Source organism: Cyprinodon variegatus, unplaced genomic scaffold (assembly GCF_000732505.1).
Source record: "Cyprinodon variegatus isolate N-32 unplaced genomic scaffold, C_variegatus-1.0 Scaffold241, whole genome shotgun sequence".
Lineage (NCBI taxonomy): Eukaryota > Metazoa > Chordata > Actinopteri > Cyprinodontiformes > Cyprinodontidae > Cyprinodon > Cyprinodon variegatus.
The window spans coordinates 620,152-627,354 of NW_015150694.1; positions in this window are offsets into that span (position 1 = coordinate 620,152).

A 7,203-nucleotide genomic window follows, 5' to 3' on the forward strand; every position below is an offset into this window, starting at 1 on the left:
CCCTGTCTACTTTTAAGGGTAGGCTTAAAATTTTCCTTTTTGATAAAGATTATATTTAGAGCGGCTCAAGTTATCCTGAGCTATCTCTATAGTTATGCTGCTATAGGCTTAGACTTCTGGAGGACATAGGGGCCCCTATTTCATCATTCTGCTTCATTCTATCTCTATTCTCCCACTGCAGAATCTATTAGTTAAATCTCTAACATTATGCTCTCTCTGCTTTTTCTCATAGCAGCTTCGCCTCGTCTGTTCCTGTTTGGCTGTGACTCCATCCTGGAGAGAAATATCAGCTGTGCTGCTTCCATCAACACCTTTGTTTATAGATGTTGGAGATCTGCCTGTTTTTCCAGTGTAGTCCTGTTTCTCTGACTGTGACTGGCTGGATGTGCTCTCTTCATCTTGTGACATGGGAGTTGGCTTGGAGCTCGTCTGCCTGGCTGTGTGTTTCCTGGACGGAAAGCCTTTTACAGCTGCTTTTTGTATCTCTGCTTCTGTCTCCTTGAACCCCAGTCGGCTTCGGCAAATGGCCACTGACACTGAGCCTGGTTCTGCTGGAGGTTTCTTCCTGTTAAAAGGGAGTTTTTCCTCTCCACTGTTGCTACAAGCATGCTTAGTGTGAGGGATTCCATTTGAGTCAATGAGTCGATGCGATCAACTGGTTTTGCTTAGATAGAAAACTTGAAATCAAGTTGACTGTATGATCTGGTGAACTGTAAAGTGCCTTGAGATGACATGTGTTGTGAATTGTCACTATATAAATAAACAGAATTGAATTGAATAGAGCAAAGTATGACCATAGTAATAATTTAGTCAAATATTACAGTGTTCCATGCATAACTTGTTAAACAATATTAAATGCAGAAAAGAAGCTTCTTGCCATGAGTAAAAGATATGCAACTTCATCCCTTTGCACCTTCTTAGAAAATATGCTCTGCATGTACAAACACGCTTGCGGGTGTTTTAAGAGGAGCAAACCTGCTAAAGACCAGGACCAAAGACTCTCATTCTACAAAGAAGACAACTCTAGTCTATAATAATAATAAGAAAAACAATGTTGAAGATTTATGTAAAATTGCTTGCATGTCTGAATTATTTCCTACCAGGGGTGGAGCTAGATGGGGGGGCAGGGGTGGCAATGGCCACCCTTAACCAATCATTGGCCACCCCTGTGGCCACCCCTACCATTTATTTCCCTCTAATACAGACGGTGGCAGCAGTAATACTTTCAAGAGGAATGTTTAAACTTATTAAACATTTTAATTTTTCATATACTAATAGTTACTTGACAACTAAAAAGCTGTGGTTAATTATGCACATCTAAATACTTACATTATAGTTGGTATGTACAGAATTCATGCTCTTTTAAGACCCTAATTTTGTGTTATATGGAGTAAAGAGAAAATTATTTGTCTCTGCAAGCCATCAAGGAGTTTTCAGTAAAATTATAGACAAATAATAACTAAAAAATTCATTTAATGTAGATATTTGTACATGCAAAATTAATGTTATGCAGAATATTTTGATAAAAATAGGTAAGTAATGACAATGGAAAAGATTTTTGCCCCAGACATTTTGTCCACTATACCTTTTATTTAGACAGCTTGGATGTTTAAATATATGCATCTATTTGTGATCAAAAGGAAAATAGTATACAGACAAACGTATAGTTTGTCTTTATTTAGAAAATATGGATGTTGTGCTTGTTCCTGTTGGAACAGTGTAGATGGATCCTTGGGTTCTGGCGCCTATCCCCTTTCGGCCACCCCTCAGTTTACATTGGGTTTTTTTATTAACATTTTCTGGCTGTGCCTCTGTTTCCTACATAAGAATGTAGCCAAAGTACACAAATAGACTTACAACACTGACTTGAATAGTAACATTCCTTTATATATATTAATACATTAATTTCACTTTTCCTGAAGTCATCTTTCAGCTGGTAGATTAGAAAAAATAATTCCTGTTATAATGCTGTTTGCCTGGGATCTCTGAAACAATACACAGAGCTTTTCATTATCTTCAATATAATTAAATATATTTTTTGAGTGTGAAAAGGGTCTTGTTATTGATGTCTGAAGAATTTACAAGAGATTTTATATAAAAGCCTAAACCATATAACAAATATTGCCTGTGATTTATTGGAAACTGGATTTATTATTAGCTATATCTTAATTCTGGAGCTTTCCAATACCAATAAGTGTTTATGAATTGCATGGAAAAGAGATATCAAAACATCAAAAGTATATATTTTTTCAGTTTTCTATATTTTTCAGTTAAGGTTGGAAAAGTAAGTAGCCAAACTATTTCCCTAAAATGTGAACACATTTAATGTAGCACAGAGAAAACACTGATCAAACTTCAGTGTCTAGTAGATTAATAAGGACTTTTATTTTAAAGAAAAACATCAGAATAAAGAACTCTTGCACGGGACAAGGATTAAAAGGACAACAACATCTATCTGACAAAGGACGAAGACGACCTGTTATGTTTCCTAAAAAAATATTACACAGATGTTACAGATGTTCTTCTTGAAAACATAACATTACGTCCACTGTGATAATAATCTAATGACGTTTATCATCTCTTCCTCATGGCACCTGTTAGTAGATGAAATGTAAATGGCACTAAGTGAAGTATATAAAAAAATATAAGACTAATATTATCTCCAACAACATGGCTTAGGTAGAGCATCTCTGAAACTACAGCTCCTTTGGAGCCTTCTGACTGACCTTAAAAGTCAAAGAAAGAACATTAATGAACCAGTAACAGGGTTACGATTGGCTTAGGCAATCTGATACATGTGGTGAGAGAATTCTGGCCTGTCTGCTGAGACAAACTACTGGTATTTAGAGGGCTAAAGAAGTTAAATGCGTGTTCTGAGTGAAATTTATCAGGATAGAAGGTACATTATACTTTGTGTGTAACTTTATAGCTGCAGATTGAGTATAGCACCTAAATTGACCACTGTACAAGCTCCTACAGTGGAAACATAAGCATTAGAATGGAACTGCAGAACAATTGTTTTTTTGTTACCTCAAATGCAACACAAGGCGTGTCCAATTCCCTGAGAACATGGCACCAGCATGAAAAATATAAAACAGGCTAGTTGCTTGAGGTGTGAGGCATTGCCAAAGCATTAAGGTTTCTAAGCAGGAGAAACTGCAAGTCCTACCAACAACATGGCTGCTACAATGACATGACTCACATCCATATCTTGCAGACCAAGTATACAAAATTCACTCATGACTAAGATTTCGTTGGCAAGACAATAATCTGATACAGAATTGGTTTGAGGAGTGCATTCCATGTTACAGTACATTACTCAGATCTGTCAAATAGTGCATCTGAGGGATGAGATTGAAAAGTGATAACTTGCAGCACTTAAAGGTATAGAGGAGGATTTTCTCAAATTTTTTAAAAGACCCGTCCTCTCCACTTTAAAAAAAAAATGCACGTGCAGAACCCTGTCCCTTCGTAACCTCTTCCCTTTTACCCTTAATCTCTTCAAACTTTTATCCCCTCATCCCTCCTTCCTTTCATCTATCAGTTAATTCAGACCATAAATTTTGAAATCAGAATTGTTTTGGTGTGGTCCCCACTAGTGAAATGTTTACCATGACATATTGGAACATAATTTGGGTAACTTTACTCCAAGGGTCTATTAACCAGCTGACATTTTGGAGTTTTGGGTTTCGGATTAAATGTTACATTTTAAAGATCATCATCCTTTTTTTCTGTTTTGTTTATTTTTAGATGGAAAAACATTAGATGAAAAATAATTTCAGAAGAAAACTGTTAGGATTTGAAGAATATTTATTTCCTTAATGTTTTTGAACTTATATCCCAAAACTATTAAGATTCTGTTTTTTTTTTACTTTCAATACAATATGTCATTGACGTTTACATACTACATAACTCATCTAAGCAATTTATTATCCTTCCCATTTTATCACTAATTTGAGAAGATTTTTGTTCAGGTATTTAAACGAGAAAACCAAATTAAGTCTGGATTATTATTGAACCATGACGCCTGAGTTACAGTTATGGTGATTCATGTGATTCAAGGAAATAGCCGACGTTTTGCTTCATCTGAAGTTGTTTCTCTCTGCGTGACTCTGTTGCAGCCGTTCAGGTGATTTCATAAAGAGCAATAATGAAGTGCCAGCATGACTATCTCTGCAGATTAGCAGAGGTTATTTATTTTTATATGGATGGATGCATTCAGTCAGCATCAGATCTCTTTAGAGGAAATTATTTTTGTGAAATTCACAACCACTCAAAATGTCATCACTCAATTCTGACAAGCAGAACAAGTTTCTATTATATATTGAATATGTCAACATATATTATTAATTTTATTTCAAGGAAAGGGGACACGCTAGAGTTACCGTAATAGATATAAATGACAACATCAGGACCCAGGAAATGGATTCTTATCAGAAGGAAGTACAGAAGAATAAAACAAATGTTTGTTTTTAATTTTTTTTTCTTTTGGGCTCAGTTAAGAAAAGGTGATCCCCTGTTAAATAATGAAGTTTGATTAAAGAATTAACTGTTTCTAGTATTTAGGGTGTTGAACAGTAAAAGTCTAGGTCTTGCAAACCGGTTTTGAAAAGAAAACCTCCAGGTGGCACTTAGAACAGTGGTCTCAACTTACAAATTAGCTAGAATTTTTTTTATTAAAAGTATCTTATTAAAAGTACATCTTATGTTGGCAAATCATATTATTTACCTACTGAAATTAAAAGTAAAATATGTAATTTAAGAATGTTTTAATTCCTAGATTGTTTTTTGCTGTTTACTTGTTTTTGTTTGGCATTTATATGAAAAGTCATGAGATCCCTTAGCAAAAAAAATGAAGATAATTATGCTTATATCTTACCACTGTGGTGATGAAAAAGCACAATGTGAATTATCATTCAAGAAAGTGTACAACCTGTGTCAGACTTGAGTTTAATATGTGAAAAACATTTTGTAACATAAGTTTGTGAGTTTTACTACACCTGGTATCTGTAAAAGTAACCATTGATTGATGATGGCTTTTTTTAAGCTGCTTTCTAAAACAATGTACTTGTCTTTTCCCACACTGTAGCAGTATAAACCAGCTGTTATGAACATAGAATAAGATGCTTGACAGATAGAAAAAGGAGCAGTGTTCTCTCCTCATACTGGACTGTGACTACAGAACTTAGAAAGCGGTGAAAGTATTTTGAAAATATTTTAACATGAAAGCTAGCAAAAGAGAATTCACTCAAGTAATTGGAATAATTGCTCATTTATAAAATCCCCTTCCTCTGATATGAGTTTATCATTTGTCACAGTTGAGGTCAAAAGTGAGAGGGAGTGCACAAACTATGAAAACACGTTGCTGTAGTCACCATATCAAACAGAGAGATGCCAGACTACTTTCTTCAGAGAAATTAATTTGGAGATGGACAGACGTGTGCTTTTCTTTATGCACAATCCAGCAACAGAGCATTGTGTTTATCCATCATATGGCATAAAGGAACATTATAAAATATGCGTTTTTTTTTTTTTTGCATTGTAGACATCTAAATCCACTGTCAATCAAAAGAAAATATGGAGGTATTCTCAACGGGAAATGAAAAAGATATCTAACAATTTTTACTTTGATGAAAGTTTGGTTTCTTGCTCACATTTATTCCATGAACTTAATTTGCATGGCAGTTTTTCTGTCTGACATCATTGACCCCTTCCTCGGCTCTGGAACATTCTTACAGTTGAGAAGCAATGGACTAAACGACTTGGATGCCAAATATCAAGTCACAGCTTTTTCACAGTAAGCTTGATGTGAGTAATGATTGTGCAGGTGCTCTACAGCAAACAGGTCTTAGTGACCCACCTAGCTCCTCCTAGCAGTGTCAATAAAAACTTTTTGGTTGGCCTGAGTGTGATCTTTGTTTGGTGGCGAGTTTACTTTTTGTCAGGTAGGCAGTCAGTTATCATCTCATTGTGGTCATGGAACCTCTTCTAACAGAAATATGTGAATTGTATCTCTTTTAATCTGTGAGGTACCCATACAGCAGGCAAGGTGTGTGCTCATAAGCATTTCATAATATATATGCATTTTGGCTTGGAGAATTAAAATTTACATCAACCATTGATGAAATACAAATTTTATTTTTTTTTTTCTTCTGGTGTTTCCCCAGATTCTCTTGCAATCTAATAAAATAGCAAGGTTGCAGGCCAGAAGCACAGTGCAGCTTCTAAAGGAGGTTTGTGCAGCAGAGACATGTCTGATCCTGCAGATGTTTAACGATACAGCTGATTTCAGGCTAAAATCTTAGAGATTGTGGAGTGAATCCAGTGCAGAAAGTAGAAAGTTTACAACACAAATAAAATGCATGAAATGTATCTAAAGAATGTTGTATGATTAACTCCTGAGATGGACTGAGATATTTTGCAAGGAATGTGGAACCTTTGCTTCCATCAGCCTGCCGAGTTTTGATCATCAAATATGGAAAGAAAACAATTTTGATTTTTTAAAAACTTTTTTTTTATTTGCCTGTCCCTTTCCTGCACAGGGTGGTCTGGGGATCTCCTCCTGAGTCTGTGGGTAGGTTCCCCCTGGGAGGATAGTGTACGGTATGTTTGAAGACTATAAGAATATGCTTAGTGTCTGCCCCTCTGTGCGTCTCCACTGTGTGCTTGTATATGTCCGTATGGATGTGAGGATGGGATTGTGTGAATGTGACTGGATGACTGTGAAGTTCTTACTGTCTACTTGTCAGGTTGGTTGTTTGCTTCCCACACCCCACCCACTGAACATCCTAGACCCAAGTAGGAGTAGGACTTTCCTTCTCCCCCTTTTTTTTTTAATGCTCCCTCCCAGTGACGAGTTCCTGTGCCTGCTGACACGCTGACGATTCTGTATGTGCATGGTTGGGTACTTCAGTGGATGCTGTCTCATTCCTGGTTGCTGCCGGGACAGGCCTGTGCCTTCTGGCCCTGCGGGGTCCCCACTTGATGGTGCTGCGACCCCGGACCTCAGACCCAGGGGCTCTCATTCAGATTATCCTATGGGCTCAGTGCCGCAGTCCGGTGGGACCCTGGCACCAGCATAGCCTCCGGGGTCATAGTCATTAGGGGACTATGCCTCTTTGGGGGCATTCCTTCAGCTATATATATATATATATATATATATATATATATATATATATATATATATATATATATATATATATA